The 22,502-nt window shown below is 36.6% G+C and overlaps 1 protein-coding gene and 1 non-coding gene across 6 annotated transcripts in view; one reads left to right on the top strand and one right to left on the bottom strand.

The window, feature by feature from the left end:
• The window catches only part of Pcdh7 (protocadherin 7), a 413,437-nt gene that overhangs the window by 109,051 nt on the left and 281,884 nt on the right, over positions 1 to 22,502 (bottom strand). The gene's annotated exons all lie outside the window — the stretch shown is intronic.
• Positions 4,778 to 4,850, top strand: Trnak-cuu. The gene has a single exon. It is a non-coding gene; the product is annotated as a tRNA-Lys (tRNA).

Below are 22,502 nucleotides of genomic sequence, written 5' to 3'. Positions count from 1 at the left end.
TCAAAGTGTGGAAGCAAAACCTTGAACAGAGAATTCAGAAACTCAAAGAACAGGGGAAAGACAGAAAGAGAAATATGAAGCACGGATACAGACTTTAAGAGAGGAATTTAAAATTACAACTAAAGAAAAAACTCAGGTAGAGACAGAAGATAAAATTAAGGAAAGCCAACCTAAGGTTTTTAGGAAACAAACTTTAGTCTATCCAGTTAGTGTGCAACAAAGGCCTCCAAACGATGATCATCCACAGGGTTATGAAGAATTTGAATGGCAACCCATGGATGTATTAGAATTAAGGAAATTTAAGGAAAGTGTAACTAATTTTGGAATGCATTCGCCATTTGTAAAACAAATCTTAATTTTGGGCTATTAAAATAGAGTAATCCCCAAGACTGGAAAGATATGGTAAGAGCAATTCTAGAGCCTGCTGAAAATTTGCAATGGATTTCATGGTGGAGAGAAGAAGTGAGGAGATAGCAAGACAAAAATAGAGCTAGGGGCAGAGAGATTTCCACAGATCAACTGCTTGGTGAAGGCCGCTTTGCTGAAGTAGAGGTGCAGGCTATATATGACTAAGAAACTCTGTCATGGTGTCGATTGTCAGCCTTAAAGGCCTGGGACAAAAGTCGCAGAATCAGGAAAAGACTTGAAACATTCACTCAAGTCATACAAGGTCCCAAAGAAACCTTCCCTGACTTTTTACAAAGGCTTACCTCAGCTGTGGAAAGGAGGTATCAGATTCAGCGGCAAGAAAGGCGATAATTGAGTCTTTTAGCCTTTGAAAATGCAAATACCAAATGCAGGGAAGTAATTAGACCACTAAAGGCAAGGTCCGCACCAATAGATGAGTGGATTAGATATACAGCTGATGTTGGATCTTGTTCTCCTGATACTACTTTGATAGGAGAAGCTGCCACTGGACAGCTAGAGATGACCCAAGATTTCAAATGTTTTAATTGTGGTGAGCAGGCCATCTCAGATATTACTGTAATAAAAACCAAAGTGATACAAAAAGGGGACTGTGCCTCCTAGAATGTGTCAAAGATGTGGCAGATATGGACATTTGACTAGGAAGTGTACAGCAACAACAGACAGATGGGACGCATCCTGACAAAAAACTCCCAAGGGGGCCTCAAGCAGGCCCCAATACCAGGCAGGAGAGTTCTCCTCCCTCAGAACGATTAAACAACAAGACTTCAAAACGAATATTTTGGCTAACGCGTCTATAGAGGACCAAAGGCCAAAACTAAAAATACTGGTAGATAATATCGAAATTGAAGGAATGGTTGACACTGGAGCAGATGTTACCATCATCTCCAAAATCTTGGCCCATTAGTTGGCCACTTCAAGGAGTGGATATGCAGTTTCAAGGTGTTGGCACTTTATCCCAAATAAAACAAAGCATCAGGTGGCTTAAATGTATAGGACCAGAAGGTCAGGTAGGAAAATTAAGGCCACACGTGGCTGATATAGCCATTAATTTATGGGGAAGAGATCTACTACAGCAGTGGAAAACTCAAATTAATATCCCCTCAGTTTCAGGTTCTGGCCCTAAAATTCATCAGACTCCTAATAAAAACTTTAAATTAGTCAGGGAATGTTATCAGGACAGTTAGAGACTGTCCAAGCTGTCCATAAGCAAGATAAGCAGAGGCTGACAATTTAGTGCTACCCCAAGGCGCCACTGCTGTTAAAACAACAACAGCCTTGCCACTAAGGTGGCTGACTGACCAACCCATCTGGATTGATCAGTGGTCCATGACAAAAAAAAACTACAGGCATTAGAGCAGCTAGTCCAGGAGCAGCTGGAGGCTCAGCATATAGAGGAGTCCACCAGCCCTTGGAATTCTCCAGTATTTGTCATTAAAAAACAGTCTGGCAAATGGAGGGTATTGACAGATCTCAGAGCAATTAATAAGATTATTCAGCCGATGGGTTCCATGCAGCCTGGGATCCCACTGCCTTCTTTGTTGCCTAGGGAGTGGCCTATTATAGTGATTGACTTAAAAGATTGCTTTTTCACTATTCCTCTACATGAAGGCGATAAGGAAAGGTTTGCCTTTTCGGTGCCTACCCTTAATAGAGGTCGCCCCATAAAAAGATATCAATGGAAAGTCCTTCCACAAGGAATGTTAAATAGCCCAACCTTGTGTCAATATTTTGTACAGCAGCCATTAGATATAATTCGCAAAAAATTTCCCCAATCTATTATTTATCATTACATGGATGACATTTTATTGTCTGATTCAGATATAAATATCCTGGAAAGAATGTTTGATGAAGTAAAAAAAACATTACCATGCTGGGGATTACGAATCGCACCTGAGAAAATACAAAGAGGAGATTCTATTAATTATCTAGGGTATAAAATAAGTGTACAAAGAATTAGGCCACAAAAGGTGCAAATCAAAAGAAGCAAATTAAGGACACTTAATGATTTTCAGAAACTACTTGGAGACATTAACTGGTTGAGGCCTGTGATTGGCTTGACCACTCAAGAGTTGAGCAATTTATTTCAAACACTACAAGGCGATAAAGAATTAAATAGCCCAAGGAAACTATCAGCTGAGGCTGAGAAAGAGCTAGCTTTTGTAGAAAGGAAACTGCAGGACGCACATCTGGATCGTATTGATCCAAAGATGGCCTGCATATTAGTCATCTTGCCCTCTACTCATTCCCTACAGGAATTCTCATGCAAAGGGAAGATTATATCTTAGAATGGATATTTTTAGCACATAAACAGAGTAAGAAACTGAAAACCTACATTGAGAAGGTCTCTGAATTGATACTTAAAGGAAAATTGAGACTTGACAATTAGTTGGAATGGATCCGCTGAAATTGTGGTACCTTTTACTAATGCAGAAATTAACTCTTTGTGGGTACAAAATGAACATTGGCAAAGAGCATGCAGTAACTTCTTAGGAGACATTAACAACAAATACCCTAAAAGCAAAAGACTTCAATTCATAAAACGAACTAACTGGATCCTCCCTCGTATAGTAAAGGGAACTCCAATATCTGGAGCCCCTACATTTTACACTGATGCCAGTAAGTCAGGGAAGGCAGGATATAAATCGGAAAATGTAAACAAGGTGACTGAGAGTCCCTATAAGTCAGTTCAAAAATCTGAACTGTATGCAATACTCATGGTGTTGTCAGATTTTCGAGAGCCTCTTAATATAGTAACTGACTCTCAATATGCAGAAAGGGTTGTTTTGCACATAGAGACTGCTGAACTTATTCAGGATGATTCAATTGACATCACTATTTATTCAGCTACAACAAAAAATCAGAAATAGGAGTTACCCACTATATATAACACACATAAGATCCCATACAGGTCTGCCAGGCCCTCTGACACAAGGTAATAATGAAATTGACCAGCTACTGATAGGAAGTGTACTAGATGCTTCAGAATTTCATAAAAAACACCATGTTAACAGCAAAGGCTTAAAGAAAGAATTTTCTATCACTTGGCAACAAGCCAAAGAGATTGTGAGGCAATGTCCTACTTGCTCGTTATATAATCAAACTCCATTGCCTACAGGAACTAACCCTAAGGGTACCCAAAGAAATGAAATTTGGCAAAATGGATGTTCTCCATTTTACATAGTTTGGTAAGCTGAAATACATACATCATACTATAGATACATATTCAGGATTTCAATGGGCAACTGCCTTAACGTAAGAAAAGGCCGATTCTGTAATTACACATTTGTTAGAAGTTATGGCTATAATGGGAATACCCATACAAATTAAAACGGACAATGGTCCAGCATATATCTCTAACAAGATTAAGCGCTTCTTTGACTATTATAATATAAAACATGTTACAGGTATACCACACAATCCTACAGGACAAGCGTTTATTGTGGAGAGATCTAATCGAAGTCTAAAGGAGATGCTTAACAGGCAAAAGGGTCAACAAAAACTCCCAGAGATAGGATACATAGTGCTTTATTAACCTTAAATTTTTAAATGTTGATGAACAAAACAGCACAGCTGCTGAAAGACATTGGATTGTGGAAAAGACTACTGAACTAAACCAGCCTGTTTATATTAAGGATATTCTGACGTCAGAATGGAAAATGGGAAATGTGTTACGCTGGGGAAGGGGTTATGCCTATGTTTCTACAGGAGAAGAAAAGCTGTGGGTTCCTTCCAAGCTGATAAAAATCAGAAATGACATGGGGAGACCTCCTGAAGTCCTTGGCAACACAGAAGAAAAAGGAGACTAAGACGATCAACAAATAGGTGATGTATATATGAGGTTGTTTAGGTCTCCGTGTATGAACTGGCTGAGACTGAAATGTCTATAAACAGTCAGTGATATTTTTGAGTGCAAATTCCTCATAACTTGTAATACGTATGTATTACAAAATTATGTTACGGTTTGATTATATGATTAACCTAACCTGAAAAAAGGTAGTCATTTTTTTTTTTTTTGATTTTATTTTTACTAAACTGTGCACCCTGCTTATCCCATTTGAAAATGTTTATAGAACTATATAATGTTTGTAAAGTTTTGTGTGTTGCAGGATGAAGGAAAGGAAAGATAGCTCTGAAATGATACCCACCTTGGGATGCTGAGATTCCGGGACTTTCCAGTCCAACTTCGTGTTTGATTCTCCCTTAATTACACTGAAGATGCTTGATTTAAAGGCCTGCTTTCAGAACTTTCCCAGAATGGACATCTTACTTATCCAGCCCTTCAGACTGTCATAGTCAAGATGTCAGCTAAGCGATGAACTTTCTCAGCACAGAATGACTGGCAGGCAAAGCCCGGCTAGCTCAGTCGGTAGAGCATGAGACTCTTAATCTCAGGGTCGTGGGTTCGTGCCCCACGTTGGGCGCCATATGTTGTCGTAAATAAATAAAATAAAGTAAAAGTAAAAATGTATAAACGAAAACCGGGGGTGGAATGTTTTCCCTCAGGGTGTTTTTCCCTGCTAGGGTTCCACACCTCGCTTCCCCAGATATCTTCTGGATATCTTGGCAGAAACACAACCCAGCCACACACTTTCTTATACTGAGACTCTTACACAAAAGAGCATACAACTGGTGTTTTTACCCTGCTAGGGTTCCACACCTCAGTGCCCCAGATATCTGCTGGATATCTTGGCATAAACTCAGCCCAGCCACACTTACTTAAATTGAGACTCTTTCTTAAAAAAAAAACACACTCATTTAGCATTAAAGCAATCCAGCGTCTAGATTTGGCAGATCCACATTACACTGTCCTAATCCCAGTTCCCAAATTACTCATCCCTGCACCTTTTATTTACCAAGTCTCCAGCTTCTTCTCCCCTGGTACCTCTAACTCCTCCTCAGTTCCCCATCGTCCTCCAACTCCCTCTCTTCTTCCTCCTGGCTTCCTTCTCTAACCCCTCCTCCTCAACTGTCAATCCTCACCCCTCCTCAGGTTCCACTCGCTCAACTGTCTCCAACTGTCAACTGTCAACCTAACCTCTGAATCTAATCCCCCTCTCACTCCCAACTCCTACCTCTGCCCAAATCTCACGCTCTTGCCTTTATTTAACAAATTCAGAGAAAACCCCAAGGCAAACCACAACAAGGATTAATGACAACCAAGACCTAAAATACATAATATATTTAAAATATAAATATATTATTTATATAATATATAAAATATATAATATAAATTCTTTAATTTTGGTTGCCTGATTGTTTAGTAGTAAAAGACGAGCTGCAGAGCCTCATGAATGCTAAGCAGAGTGCTCCCATTGAATTACTTTGTGAGCTTTTAACATTAACCTTTCTTTTTCTATAGTTTGTTTATTTATTACCCATCTGCTTACTGTAAAATTCATGACTAGATTAACAGGCAACTTTTAAGTCCTACATTCTTAAGATGAGCTCAGTCCTTAGAACCCAAAGTTTGGTATCATTCTCATTGTGTACTTTTTCTGTCCATTTGGGGTTCCAGGTCTGGCTTCTTAGTCACATCCTTGAATTTTGTTCTATTTTATCTAGAATTTTCCATACTATGGATGTAGAGTGAATGGAAGAGGAAAAGTATGGATGCAAATGAGTCTGACTTTAAGACCTGAAAAGAAGTTTATTCTTAAAGCCAAGACTCCACACTATGCCCAGGTATATGATGTGAGTGTGTATATGTGCGCCTGTGTGTGTGTGTGTGCATGTATGTGTATGTACACATGAAACATGTGTGATATATGTATGTGTAGCATGTATGTGTGAAAATGAAGGCATGAGGTTCTGTCAAGAGCCCCTAACTCATCACTTAATTAAGAACTCTCTTCTAAATGTCACTGTCTTAGATCTGCCCTAGATATCTAGATGTCTAGGACAGACTTTGAAATGAAGACTCCTCTTTTAAATTTGTGATTAGTTGATTGGGCATTACTAAAGTTGGCACAAGACCTACATGTTAAAATAAGCAGATAGATGCTTTTGATTTGCACAAAGTTGCTAGTAATGAATTAATATCCTTAAGTGATTTTCTGGTCACAAATGCACGTTAATGATCAGCAGCAAAAGAAATCAAGCAAGCCTTCAAAATCTAGGCTATATTTAACATTAACTACATTTCAGGATGTACAAGAGAAAATTGTGTAACAATCTCGGAAGATTACCTGGAGATTACAAGTCACATTTCTACAGCCTCCCTTAATCACTGTACTGGATACAGTCAGAAGTCAAAGCAAATCAAAGCCACAGGCCAGCTCGGGCTTCTTCACTCACTGAAGTGCTTACCTTTGTGGGAAAAAGTGCCTTCCCTTCTTTCCTCACACCTACTATACCTGTCAAAGCTTCAAGGTGTCCTGAAGTAAACGTGACCTTAGTAACCTTTGGTAAAATCAGCTCCCCTTGAAGTGCCAGGGCGGCAGGGATATTGGGTGGGGGCGTCCCACATGCTCAAGAAGGGGAGGGAGAAGGAGGAAGCATTGCGAGAGGCGGGGCCAGGAGGGGAGCAGGCAGTGGGATGAGAAATAAGTAAAAGACACAATTAGATTAAATAAAAATCAACTCTTCTCGATGTTGTCTATCGAAAGCTTTGTTCAATGAGAAACTCTAACTCTGGGAAAACTATGTTTAAAACATGATTACAGCATCCTAAAATGCAAAGCCTTAAACTTAGAGATATTAAAATAAAATTCATATCCTCAATATATTTCTCACATTTAAATAGTGAAGTGTGAGTGTGGGAAATAACCAAAAATATAAGTTTTTTTAAAAATATGTAAACTCTTTAAAACACTTTATGGATAGCACTGTTCATAAGTATCATTTACCTATTTCTATGTATATAAAACCAATAATGTCATGTTAGTGTTGGTTATTTAAGTCTTGGGCAGTGTCTTATAAAAATAACTTGCTATATTAGCAAATATTTTTCTCAAGAAGATTCTTCTATTTAATAATGGTTTGTTTTGTTTATTTTCAGAGTCAGAGTCTCACTTCATGGCTCTGCCTGTCCTGAAAATTGCTATACAGATCAGGCTGACCTTGAAAAGATCTACCTACCTCTGTCTCCAAGTACTTGGATTCAAGGCATGAGCTCCTACGTCTGGCTTGAAAGATAGTATTTTAAACTGAAAATAAACCCATAGAAATCATAATATGATCATAGCTATTAATAAAACAAATATACACAAAATATTATTAAAGCTTATATTCAATTGGTGAATTAAATTTACATGGGGACCTGAAGCTTTTCCATATTTAGTTAAATAGGTAATACACCAATAGATAACCAGAATTGATACAAGAGTTTTTCCCCACTAATTAAATACTAAGACAAGCAATTTCAGCAGAAGCAGAAGTCAGATATTTACCAATTTTGAATTCCATATTTTAATATCATGTTTCCATGTATATGTTGTACATGTATACAGGTACATGGATATAAGTATATAAGTTTAGGAATTTTCAGAATTTCTATAAAAATAATGTAAAATACTAGAAAGAATAATGTAGGAGAGTGTATCCAGCACTCAAAGGACTGAGGTGTTTGATAAGACATAAAGCAAACATCCCCACACGCAGAGCAGAGTACTTTGTGTGTCCAGGTTCTGAGGAAGCTCAGCTGGTGATTTAGAGTCCTTGTAGGGATGAATTAGCTATTTTATCCGGACTTAGCAGAGAGGCAGCAAGTTGCGGCTGGTGCCTAGATTTATGTCAGCAGCCCTGGGGCACCACATCCTCCTGGGAGCTCATGAGTTGCTATGGACTTAGTAGGAAAGTTCTACTGCAAGAACTGTATCTAATTCACTTAAAAGAAAAGCTTAGAAAAAAAGCCTTACTTTTCCTATATTAGAATACAGTGATTTTTACATCCTTGAGACAATACTATTGCCCAGATTGATTGTATTAATTGATTATTAGCCAACTTTTAGACCATCAGTAGCTGACTGCCTTTGTGACATGGCTAGATGTAGTGGTTTCAAAGTAGTGGCCATACAACACTAAACTGGTATGAGAGAATGTGTCTCCAGGATGACTGTGTAAAGTGGGCCTTATGTATATGTTTGGCTTCTGTCATCTTTCTGTCATTCTCCAAATGAAAATCAAATGATGCAACATGAGTTTATGGACAAAAAATGAGAGGTGTTGAGAGTACCAATAGTGTGTAGGAATGTTTCCATCTCATGGGATGCCAAGGTGGCAGAATGTTGAGTTCTCTAGAAAGAATATGAGGCAGGCAGAAAGGCACGTATGCTAACACATATTTGCTCACAGACACATACACTTGCAGCTTCAAAGGGAATACATAAAAATTATGCTGCAGACAATATCTTTATACAAATTTATCATAGCATCTGTCAGCTCCATAATATGTTCATAAAACTAGGAACACGTGTCTTCACAGTATGCTCATGTTGGTCTGCCCACTGTTGTTAACTTCTATGCTGCTTGACTGGCTGCTGTCGTTCAGATCACAGCCCCAGGATTCCTCATTACTTCATTTCTACATCAAAAATGCAGACTTTAATTTTAAATCCATTGAAGGTACAACTTGAGCAGAAATAGAGGGGATGACACTAGTCACAGAGATAATGTGAAATTTCAATGATTGGAGGAAACTTAGAAAAAGAATCTCAAAGAAAAATGTGCAGAAGGGAAGACAAGAGATGAAGCTGGATGTTTATAAAGGTCTAAAGCTGACAAATGTTGGGTTATTAAAAGGTCTATGATGATCAGATATGTGATGCATACATTCAATACCAGCATTTAGTAGGGAGATTCTGCTAGATCTCTGTGGGTTCAAGGCCAGCCCGGGTCTAAATAGGGAGTTTCGGGAAGGACTACAAAGGGAGAACAATTCTAAAATTTAACTAATTAATTATATATGCAGTACAACATGCTCAACAGTGGTGATTTAAAGTGACACACAGTTATTGGTAAATTCATATATATATATATATACATATATATATGAAGGCTATGTGAAGTCATCTGAGAATGTATACGCAATACTAGCTGTCTATAAAATTGATCTTACATGCTAATGATCATTCCTTTAATTTTGTTCAATACATCCTTGGAATTATAACATTTACCACAAAGATTTTGCAAGACATTTTTGCTATAATCGTATTTTATGTGGGTATCAGGAAATGTGTTTTATGTTATAAGTCTTTATGAAGACTGGACTTTCAAAGTTGTAGCTTGAATAGTAACTCGTGAGGTTCAGAACCTGTAAAATAGTGGAGAAACTGCCTCTAGTATTTGAAAGAGAACATGAACAACTTTAAATTCCCATTTGGGGCTGTGTGTTACATGAACATGAATTTTAGATAACTTTAAATAATAGGCAAATGGAAAATTTTCTTTCACTCATCGGCTAACTACCTATGATAATTAGGAAATAAATCATCTACTTGAAACAATCACATAGATCTTACTTGACACTTAAGGAATAATACGAGACTCAAAATTCTTATTAAGTATGATCAAAATATTTCTGCAAAGTGACAAGCAATTGCTGAATTTCTCCAAATACTTAAACTCTTTGCCAGAGTTGGGATTTCTTCCAACTCTCAGTAGAACTACATTAAGAAACAAGTCACTCTCGTGCTGCTGTTTGTACACTAATAGCCATTTCATTTAGCTGAAAATTAAGGGCAGATGCTATGCAAGATGGCAAAAGCAATGTGTTCTAAATGCAAGGCAAATGCTCTGAATATCCTGTGAAATTTATGTTAACCTTCTCCCTTTTTTTGATACTTTTCAAGAAAAAAAAAAGATGTAAGATTGTGCATTTCAAAAAGCCACTCAAAAGCAGTAGCAGATATTACCATCATAAACAGCTACACCATTTCTTAGTAAGATTATGTCTTACTTTGGTTTTAAAATATTTTTAAAGGATTTTAATTACAGAAGATTCAGTGTGTACTAATAATGGTATCGTAATTACTAGGCAAGAATCATATATTCCATGAGAATAGAAGAGTATGTGTGGTTTCAAGGACTACATGTTTTAAGAGTCTAATATGTGAAAAGCAACGTGATAAGGCATAGTAGGAGCCGCGGTTATGTGTGGGCACCGGTACTATCTTTGATAATTGCCTGTCCTATGATCTTCAATTACCAAATCTCCTCAGAATATGCTCTCTTTCATGCACCGTACAGGGCACATGGCAGACTCTGACTGTTCTGATGATACCATTCAATTCCTTCTTGTTTTTGTTATCCTAGCTTCCCATAGAACAGGAGGCTGAAGCAAAAGAATAAAACAGAAGCCAAAATATAAATAACATCAACCTTGGAGGTTATTTCAGGTGGCGGAGGAAATTATGTTTTATTCCACAAGTATCAAGAGCCTCCGAAGTAAATTTCACTCTCCTCCAATTTTTCCTCACAATTCTCTATGACATATTAGTTTCCTGGAGTCCATTTGCCTACATGCACAGTTTTCTGCAGTCAGATGAGCATCCTTCCACCCAGAGAAATTACTACGTCAAATTTTAATTTCACCACTACTAATAAGCTTCAATCTAGGCTTCGACCCAAGTGAAGGTGAAGCACTGAATGCTTTTGACTCGCCGCTCTGGGTCACGCCTCATTACCTGCCCTGATTTTAATCTTCATGATCCTTTACACGCTCTGAACATTTTTTATTAATTATTTTATTTATTTACACCTCAAATTCTGCCCCTCTCCTTGTTCCCCTTCACAGAGTTCCCCTTTCCATCTTCCTCCCTTTTACCACTGAGAGAGTGCCCTGGTGCACCCTCTTAGAGTCAGAGGGGAAAGGGGAATGGCATTTGAAATGTAAATATATAAAATAACCAATAAAAAAGGTAACTTTAGATTCAGGAAATGCAAAAGAAAAAAATTCCCAGTTCCTTCACTGACCAGTGCTGATCTGTGGGGGATACATTTCAAGAACTCCTATGGATCCTAAACTGACAAATAATATGGAGCAATATGTTCAGTGCATCCACACGCCTGGATTACACTTTAATTTATAAATGAGCTCAGTAAGATGTCACCATTGCCTAGTACTGAAATAGAAGGGGAAATGGTAGTGTCCCATAGCAACTCTAAGCAAATCTATGGTCTCTTGAAGTATTGGTGAGTTCTTCTTTGGGAAATCCCAAGCGCTGTTCTGTTTGTTTTGTGCTTTTTATTTTCTTTGTTTGTTTGTTTCATATCATTTTTTAGAAAAGAATATTCATTAAAAACACTAGAACAAATTTATTTTTCTTACTCACAAGTTCATGGCCAGCATCTTACTGCTTATTATAGACCTTGAAATTTCATCATCCTGCATGCATTTTTTTCTTTACCTCTCTCCATATTAAAGCAAAGGACTTTCACCTTTTGCATTAAAGCTGATACATTATAGCTCCCCTTTGCCTATTCAAAAATTCCCATCATTTCTACTTCAGTACTCCTGGGCGGTTATTAAGTAAAATGGGACTCACCTGTGGAAGAGGCCCAGCATACCTGTGACTGTGTGGGAATACAGGGGGACATTCATGACCCGGTGGGACAAAAGCTAATGTGAAAGATTTTATAACATTTCTTAGAACCGCGCACATTAAAGCTCATGAATTATGTATCTTTTTGGATTCTCCATTTTGTGTTTTCAGACAATGTGTTGACTTAGAATAATTGAAATTTCAGAAAGTAAAATTGCAGATAAAGAGTCGTCCTGTATACTGTTAATGTGAGATAGACTAGGAATTTGATATGGGTCTGAGGGTGAAACTTTTGTTCCCAGCAATTCTCCTGAGGGAGTTTAGGTATCTAGGTAAAAATAGGGATCATGAAATACCTAAGAGACACAAGAGACTCATGTGAGTTCTCTTGTGTGTTTTTAAATCGCTAAGGTGTTTAAAGCAAAGCCAGTTTGCAACAACTAGGAAACCTGGCTTCCCTAATCATCCCATCTGACCTTGAGGGTCAAAGGCTCTATTCCACCACAGCAGCCAGGTTGCTTCCCTTTCTGCTGCCAGTGCTGACTCTGTCCCTTAGCCCACCATCTCAAGTTCGGTCACGCTTGTAACATTTACAAAGCCTTGTCTCAGTGTCTGCAGTGAACCTTTTTCAGAAAGTCATTCTCCCTCCCTGTACCTACATACGAATACTTTTTGCCCTAAGCAAAATAACTGTCCGGTCGACCTGGTGATCTTATTTCCGTTTCTTTGTCACCTCAAACTCCCATTCTCTCCTGAATGGTTTTTAGTTATCCTTCCTGCTATAATACTTAACTCCCTGTCTGCCGATCCCGTTTTCCTTATCATCCTTACCATATTACCATCCTTACCTCACACTGCAGCTTAAATGTCACCTATTGTGTGTATCCCTTCGCATAATTGTTTTGGGAGGGAAGCTCTAAGTCTGATTCGCAACTGTTTCTCTCATAGCCTGATGACTTTTCTGATCGACAATTCTTGCAATCAACACTGAAAAAAATGAAGATGCTTTAAATCTTCAGCTTTCTTCAGTTAAAATCTGTGCCTAGGAAGGAGCAGATTACAAGTCCTACTTAGCCCTTAAGATGATACATTTAATTTATAGCTGAAACATTTAGGTGGAAATAGATTCTAACCATTGAGTTGGTTTACTTCTGATCCAAGAACAAGTTTTTATTAAGCAAACACATAAGAAAATACAAAATATTCAGTCAGGCATTGCTTTAAATGTGTTTTTCTCCTTTCACACCATGCTTTAGAAAATGTTTTGCCTCATTACCTAAATAGGTTTAATGATACAGTAAGCAAAATTATGCACAATAAAACTAAGCACTAGGAATTTTAGAGCTTATAGTGTGAATTTTTAAAGTCATTACCTACTCTACCATTAGGAACAATCATCATCAACTGTGTAAAATCACAAAACTCCACAGCACCAGGGAGACTTTTATCAGCAAACCTGGGGGTTGTTTTCCAAGTGGAACGCATGAGATTTGTAAAATTATTATTAATCCCCAAAGGGCACCTGCATACAATCAGTTGCAAGCAGAGTTTGTTGTTTCAAAAATTCTATAGGCGCCTTACTGTTAACCATAGCAGTCTTTGCAGTTTCAAGTTGCATCAGAGGTAATTCAAAGGACATTTTTTTTGTTTCAATTCTTAATATGCAAATAACTCTTTAAGTATGTCAAAAAGAATATGTAAATATACTGTATCACAGAAATTATATGGTATCATTTTAAGCATTTAAAGGACACAAAGGTGAAGAATCGTGGTTTTTTTTCCTTATTTCTAAAGAATGGCAAAGACATTGTCAACACATCCCACTCTGGAATTGTGTTTATATCTTCATTTAACTATTTGTGCCTCTTTCAGTGATTCCCACTAGACTGTGTTTTCTCTCCTCCTTTGGTAAGAGATTTTGCAATGACTAAGTCTTAGATATGTTATTTACGTCTTGGTGTGTCCCATAAAAGAGCAAACAAAGAGAGCATACAAGCTGCTCTTTTGCTTTCTCTCGTCTCCCTTTAGAATTAAAAGGGCTACAAGTATCCAGGGGCAGACATTCCAAGTTGGGAGCAATCTAACACAAAAGCCGTTCCATCCACACCCACTCATTACATAAACAGAGCCACTGTCCACTGTGCTAAGGAGTATAACTCTGCAGTTGTTTATTCCAGTTACCCCAAATTGACCAACTGAGTTTCAGAAACACTTTCTTTAAAAAGGAACACAGTCGTTGGGGATTTAGCTCAGTGGTAGAGCGCTTGCCTAGCAAGCGCAAGGCCCTGGATTCGGTCCCCACCTCCGAAAAAAAAAATAGAAAAGAAAAGGAACACAGTTTTTTGTTTGGATAGGATGGTTCTCTCACTCATTTTGCACAGGGATAATTCTCTAGAAGGTTTGAAAGGGAAGCAACAAATTGAAGGGTTTTGTTTTAGAGTGATGAATCTACTTGCTCAAGTTAGGAAATGAATTTCCCTGGGGGCTCCACGAACCCAGTTAAAGATCCTATTGAAGGTGTCTTAATGAATCAAGACTGATGTAATCTACTACTCTGGGCCCTGTGCCATTCGAGATTTTTAGCTCATTATTTAATCAGACAGAACTGTCAAAATCAAATATATTTGCAATGCATGATTTTTATTTCATAAACCAATTAAATGTATATGAAATATTCCGTCCATGTATTACTAACAATGTTTTCCCAATACATTATTTTTCTTGTTTACGTAAGCCCCGAAAAAGAATTGTTTGTCCCAAAGCACGAAAGTACCTTAAGTCCTACAATTCACATTGCAAAGTAGGGAATGAAAACAAGGGGAGGAAAAAAAAACAATTTAGACAAGAATCCTTGTACACACTCAGTGAGGAGAAATCAATGTGAATCCTGATCAGACCGGATTTCACAGTGTGAATTTATATAGCCCTTCATTACGCAAGCAAATGGCTAGTGGTGCTGTGAGTAGTCATAATAAAGGTTGGATTGCATTTGTATTAACGAAGAGAGAAGCCCACAGTTGACTTACTAAACCGGAATTGTCGAGGTGTTACAGCTTGTCAACTTATAACACACTGAAGAAATGAGCTTATGAACCCACAGGGTCCAGCACACCTGTCCTGAATTACATCCTTGGCCTTCAGGTTTTCTCATTGCGCTCAGAGCCAGCACTGGCTTCTGTGGAGTTGAAGAGGATTTAACAATAGCAATGATTCCCAGACTTACTGTTAAATTTCGAGCTTGATTTTGGTTTGCAAGCTGCTTCACTATACAATATCTTTAAAGTTCTCATGTCACGCACAAATGCACACACACATATGCTTAGTCACATGTAAATTTATACAATTTGACATAAAATACAAAAAGGTAGAAAAGTATAGAATGTGTAGTCAACGAATAATAGGCTTTTTCTATGAGATTTTGTGTATTTTGATGTGTGTCCAATGTTTCTATGTCTCTTGGAACTCTTTCCTAGTTAACCGTGAACCCATGAATGCAGAAACTATACCTCTTCACCATTTTATCCTCTGGGTTATAATACCGGACTGTCCTTGTACAAATAAATTTCAGTCAACAGAGAGGGATAGACATATAGCTCAATAGTTAAAAACACTGAGTTGTTCTTCTAAAGGTCTCAGGTTCAATTCCCAGCGTCCACCTGCCAGCTCACAATTTTTTGTAAATCCAGCTTCTTGACCTCTTAGAGCAACAGGTATACACAGAATACACAGAGGTACATATAGACTAAACATACAAATACATAAAATGTAACTGAACAGTTTTACATACTCAAAATGACATATGACTGTGCTTTCTAGTGTTTTAAATTCTCATAACAATACATTTAATTGAGGTATATGTTTCTAAGACTACATATTCACTGGGTAGTACGGGCACACACTTTTAACTGCAGCAGTCAGGAGGCAGAGGTCAAGGTCAAATAATCTCTGAGCTCAATGTCAGGATTTTCTATAGAGTGAGTTTAAGGCAGCCAGGATTATACAGAGAAACCCCATCTAATTTGTTTTTTTAAAAAATGACTACATATTTCACATATAGAGATTTGCTTTTTTTGCAATTCCTTATATGGGTGTAGTAGACAAATGTAACTATTTTAATTATGTACCTTTCATTTTGATATCCTCCTCAAGCTGGAATTCTGCATCAATAGTAACATATATTTACCTGAGATATGCATTTTTCAACTGCCTCATTAAAGACTGGAAATATTTATATATCCTTACACATGTAAGTCAAACTATAAGCTTTTTTAAGAGTTTCATCAAAACTACATATTGTATCTTCAGTTTTTACGTTTGTGTAGAAAAGAAGACTACAAATATTTTGCTATCACATAAAAATATTTTTACCTTCAAATTTTATTCCTGTTTTAAATCAACTTGGTAAGAAAGACATATGAAAATATAAAATGACATAGTTAAAGCATACATAAGATATACATTAGTTTATATCAAATTTAATAAAAAAGATGTTATAGATTGTCAGTGGAATTATAATATCAGATGATGGCAAATTTTGTCTCAAAATATGTATATATGGGTATATACATATAGGTATATATAGGTATAATATATACCTATACACACACACACACACACACACACACACACACATATATATATATATATATATATATATATATATATATATATATCTTTAACCGAAATCTCATGGGAAAGCTGAATATTGTGAGCATAATATCAAAACCTTACTTTGATTTGTAGGATTGTAAGTGACCAGGAAAGGGAAGATTACATATATACCTTCTGAACTGAAGCTTGTCTTTAATGGGTCATGACATGGAATTAGTTATATGCACACCAGCCAATGGAAATATATGGGAGAAAGATAATAGAAAAATAGTTTAAGGGATCCTGCATGTTGTCTTGGACAGGGACCTTTGTCTTTACATGAAATTCTGATTATGTTTGGTGGTCTTGGTTCTATGATCAGAATAGCTACAAAAATTATATTGGTGAATATTTTCATCTTACTGATTCAGTAGATTAAATCAAAAGCAAGCAAGTTGATGAGACAGAAAGTCAAGCCAGACCAAAAGCTTCAGAATTTTGCAGGAGAAACTTTTTCTTATCCTCTCAACTACTAGAAGTTGATAATCTTTTTTTCTAGCATTCCTTCTAAGTTAAGATTTCCAAATATTCATAAAAATAAAAAATGCAAATGGTTTATAAAAGAATGTTTTGTGTTTTGGAGCTACTAATGAAGAAATTATTAAAGCTGTCTAGTATCAACTTTTTAAAAAAAACTGTGAAACTGACTTCGGTCTGTTCATATAAATGGGAAGTTTTATCGGTATAATATTGATATAAAGTACTATCACTTCATTTACATTCAATAAGAGAAATGTTAGTATTAACACTATTGTACTGGATTTGCACAATCTCAATCATCATTGGTTTACAATCCAAGATGGACTCTACAAACATTTCATTCAAAGTGGCCTCTTCAACTTCAATGTGGTCCTTTTGTTTTTGTTTTCTATGTAGCATTTGATCAAATAGATGATAGTGACTTAATATGTACCCATTATTGCTGTCATTCTATGCTATCATTTATGGTAATCATAGTGGCCATGCTCACAGTGGGTATGCATAAGTAAATAACTGAATTTCATTCCATATGTGTCATCAACAAAAGGAATACTCATTTAGCTTTATCTACTCAGGGTAGCCAGCTAGTGAAGAGTTCACTCTGAGAGCCTGTTTTGCATATGCTCAAAGAACTGTTTATACCTTCCCATGCACATCGGGCCCTTTACTCAAGAATGAGCATCTTGTCTTTGCTGGGATTATAATCTGTATAATGCTATGCACAAAGTGCTTCTAAATTGTAAAAAAGAATAATTCAACTCAATTTTGAATTAGTAATGAAATTACATTTCAAACTAAATCTAATTTAAAAGCAGAATTTTGGAAGATAGTAAGAGTTGTATTAGACTTAAAGGGAAAAGGAGGAGGAAGAGGAGGAGGAGAAGGAAAAGGAGAAAAGGAAGAAAATGAAGAAGAAGAAAAAGAAGGAGTAGGAGGAGAAAGAAGAAAGAAGAAGAAAAAGGAGAAAGAGGAGGAGGAGAAGAAGGAGAAGACGGAGAAGGAAGGAGGAGGAGGAGGAGGAGAAGGAGGAGAAGGAAGGAGGAGGAGGAGGAGGAGAAGGAGGAGAGAGGAGAAGAAGAAGGAGAAGAAGGAGAAGAAGGAGAAGAAGGAGGAGAAGGAGGAGAAGGAGGAGAAGGAGGAGAAGGAGGAGAAGGAGGAGAAGAAAAAGAAGTTTTCTACGGAAAGGTGGCCATGTTTTAGAATCTACGTCTAGCCCCACTTCTTCACTGCATATCAAAATGTCAAGCCATTTAAAAAAATTGAACCCTCACATTTATTTTAACCCTCCACCTAATTTAAAACTTGAGGCTGTAACATGAAGAATGTAACTGCATCCTCTACTGACACCATTCTCTTCCTAAAATTATCCTTATCTTCCTTTATTACTTTAAAACACTATTTATATAGTGTATACAGGAGTTTTTCAAGTAGAATTATCCTAATTTCCTCCATTTAATTTTATATGAACAAACCATAAAATTATTATTTCCTTAATAAATAATCTTAACCTTAGTATAAAGTTATTCCTTATAGCCCTCTACTTATCAAATTTCTGAATTTCTGGCCACTATCCCCACTGTGTCTTAGGTAAGTGGCTCTTTTGAATATTTTCCAGGCAGTGCTCATGACAACCATGGTGCTATTGCTTTCTTTTCTTCCATGTAATAAAATCAGTAATAGTATTCTCCTAATACATTTGTTTGAAATATTAACTCTATTTGAAATCCTTCCTCTCATAATTATTGTGTGCTTATAAAAATATCAAGTCTACTTTCAGAAGTAAATATTCAAAAAACCTGAGTATGCTTTAAAATCTATACTCTACTTAAAAATATAATAGGCCCAGTGGCTTTCCATACTCACTACTTGTAATCTCATGATTGTCAATGTGTGGCTATTACGTTGCCATTTGCACACATACAAGTATGTATTTTCCTTCAGTCATTTGGTAATTTAAGTATGTCCTTCACATTAACTCAGAAATTTAAGAACCCAAGCATTGGCCATTAGTGGGTATTGCTTTAATGTTCTCAGATATTTTGAAGCTACTTCATTACATTTTTGTAATAATTGCTTGGCTTTGGCAGGAGGGATGCTGGCCTTGGATATTTTAATTACATAAATACAATAGAATATATTACACCCACCCACCATCACAGCCATTTTTTTTCTATTTTCAGAAGCTATATACCTCTGTATTCACAGCATGAAATGAGTCTGTGAACATTCATAAATGCATATATTGACATAAATAAAAGCTAATTACAAAATAACTTAGATTTTGATGTTTTTGCCTTAACTAAAGTGTGTTCTTACACATGAGATGTATAATTCAATTAAATTTCTGTATAAGTATTATTGGTCATAAAGCATTATGCTAGGCACTTTAGAAAATTTAAAGATAATTCAGCACACTTAGTACTTATAAAAGTATAGAATAGTACATGACTAATCACAGTGAGGGCTCATAGATTATTAATTTTCCCGTGCTTGAAAAGAATGTGTTAAATTATACTTAGCAGTTGTGGATAAAGCCAAGTGAAGAGTTTAGGAGACAGATTCTGAACTGCGTAGCCCTGTGGAAAACTTAAGGGAAGAGATGAACTTTGTACCAGGTTTTAATGAATAAGGATTTTTCCTGCCATGACGTAGAACATCCTTTGTTAACCTTATTTTCATGGCCATTTTTGATTGACATAAACCAAGTGTTGTTTGTGTTGTGTGTTTCTACTTGACAGATTTATTTTATTATGTCAATAAATCTTACAAAACTCTTTGGGAATCATCACTTGTGAACTTAAGAGTACAGGTCTACAAAACTGTGTTGTCCAACTGTGATGGACTTGGCATTTCATCATAAATCATGGGCACGAGTCCAATAAAGCTGCAATGGAGTTATTTGTAGGAAAAAGCAGGCAGCAGTTTGCTGAGAATGTGTGTGCTGATGCCTTGTTTTGTTTTGTTTTACAGAAAAGACAATCCATGAAGTAGAGCTGTTTCTATTATTAAAATAATAATTTCATTGATAAGGCATTCATAGGCTCGTCTAGGTCTTCAGATATACCATGAGACAAGAAACGATCACTAATAAATGGAAATGGTCACCAATAAATTGAATGGAAAAATTATTTCATTAAGAAGCAACTTCAGCAGACTAAACAGACATATGCCTTACTCCTATTAGCTCAGACCTGGTCTTTGATATGGCCCTGATGACAGTTCTTCTCCATGGTAGCTTACATTCCAGTAACAAGACACACAGAAGGAACAGGTATTGACCAGGTGGTGTATAATTTCTGCGCAGGAAATACAATATCACATGATGGGAGGTGGATGAGACCATCAAGAGGCCCCATAAGAGCCCCATGAAATTCAAACAATAATCCTCCAATACATGTAAAAGTGATTTCCAATAAAATCATTTAAAAAAGTATAGGCATACATTGCATAGAGTCACTTATGTATATAGGATCTTAAAGCATTTTCAAAATGACAGAGAGGAGACAGAAAAAAATGTTTTCTCACTTACCATTTTGTAATAAAACTTTTTGTTAAGAAAAATCACTATTGCTAGGGTAAGAAGTGTGTAATTGTGTAACAGATGTTAGTTGGGATCCAATTTCCCTTTTCTTACCTTTCCTTCTGTTCTCCTTTCTGCCCTTTCTGCCTTTAGCCTGCAGCTGTCCATGCACATCCCCCAACTTAAGTCTTCCCTACCCAAATCTCTCAATCACTGTATGTGTCTTTCTTTCTCTGTATAAACGTTTAAAAGTTCCAGGTAAATCACTTATAAAAAAATTAAAGAAACAATTTCAAAACACTTTGTTATTGACATGTTAAGGGTAAAGAAATGATTCCAGGGGACAATTGAATGACTCAAGTACATTTCCTCATTAAGCATATCCTTAATTTATTTATATTGCATTTTATAACAGTGTCATTCCAGCAGGCAGAATGGCAGAGTAATGTAATCTTAGCACTCAGGAGGCAGAGGCAGGCAGATATCTGTGAGTTTGAAGCCGGTCTGGTCTACATATCAGGTTCCCATCAGCGAACCAGGAGTGTGGAGAAAGTTCCTGTTTTTATTTTTGCATTTGTTTTTGTCTTGAATTTACCATTGCATGCACTTTTATAAATACATTTTTCGTTTTCTCTGTATTTTACCATCTGTTTATATTTTTGTAAAAAACACTTGAAAAACCACTTCCTTTTTTAATAGCGATATAAACTCAGTATAAATAAGAAATTTAAGTTCGTTTACAAAGTATGATGATTTTAGCACTCACAGCTAATTCACCAAATAACTATCAATACCTACTTCAGAAATCTTTTAAAGGTTTTATTCGATTTATGATTTTAAAAATATTAGCTTAAATTCCAGCAAAACTTAGCTGTAAGCCATAAGACTAGAAATCTCCGGAAAATGCATTCCAATTACAAGATGTTAATAATAACATGAATACTATTACAACAAAGCAAAATTCTGTGTTATGGAATACTGTTAAATATCATTCATTCTACTTGCGAATTATTTTTCTAAATGATTCTACTTTTATCTTTAGGATGGATTTTCCCCTGTCATATATTGTTGGTAGTATTCTGGCATATAATAAGCATGATGCTGATGTAAGAAAAAAGTCAAACCAGTTAATATCTGGCATTTAGATGATCTCTTTTCATGGAAAAATGTATATTCGTAATTAATACTCAAAATACTTCCTAGCTTATATCCATAGATGCTCTTTTTTCCCATTTAATATCCCTGACTCTTGACTGCTTTTAGTCGAATACAGCGATTCATAAGAATTGCTCTAAGGACTGGAGAGATGGCTATGCTGGTAAAGCACCTGCTGTGCAAACTCTTAACTGTAACGTTGCCCTGGGAACTGGGGCAAATGAAGGAAGGGAGGATGTGGAGGGGGGTGCACAGGAGAGCAGGGGTCAGAGATAGGGAGGGAGATATTTGCAGTTTGCTCGACACACAGTCTAGACAAAGCAGAATTGGTAAGGTTCAGGTTCAGTGAGAGTCCCTGTTTCAGAAAACAAAGTGGGAAGAAATCCAAGAAAGACTGCTGATGCTGACCTCTAGGCTGGTATTCACACAAAGCTACACCCATCCCTAAGGTAGATATACCACCTGCCCATTTGCCCATTTACACACATTCTACACACACACAACTTTAAAAAGAACTGTCCTTCCCATGAATACAATCACGTGCTACCGTTTGTGTCTCAGTAGCTTGTTTTTGGAACACAATTATTCCCTTTTTCTTTCTTAGAGCACCCTTATGCTAGGACTAGTAAGTCTAGTTGCAGATGTATAGATTTATCAGATAACACAGAGATTTTATGTTTTATCCATATAAAGTTAGCAGAGCTATTATTGTGTCTAAGACTCAGCTTGCCCTGTCATTAGCTCTTCTTTTTTAGTTCTGTGGAAATTTTGTACAATGTATTTTAATC

The sequence above is a fragment of the Rattus rattus genome, chromosome 11 (assembly GCF_011064425.1).
Source record: "Rattus rattus isolate New Zealand chromosome 11, Rrattus_CSIRO_v1, whole genome shotgun sequence".
Taxonomy (NCBI): Eukaryota; Metazoa; Chordata; class Mammalia; order Rodentia; family Muridae; genus Rattus; species Rattus rattus.
Note: the sequence above shows the minus strand (reverse complement) of the source record. Positions and strands in the feature narration are given on the sequence as shown.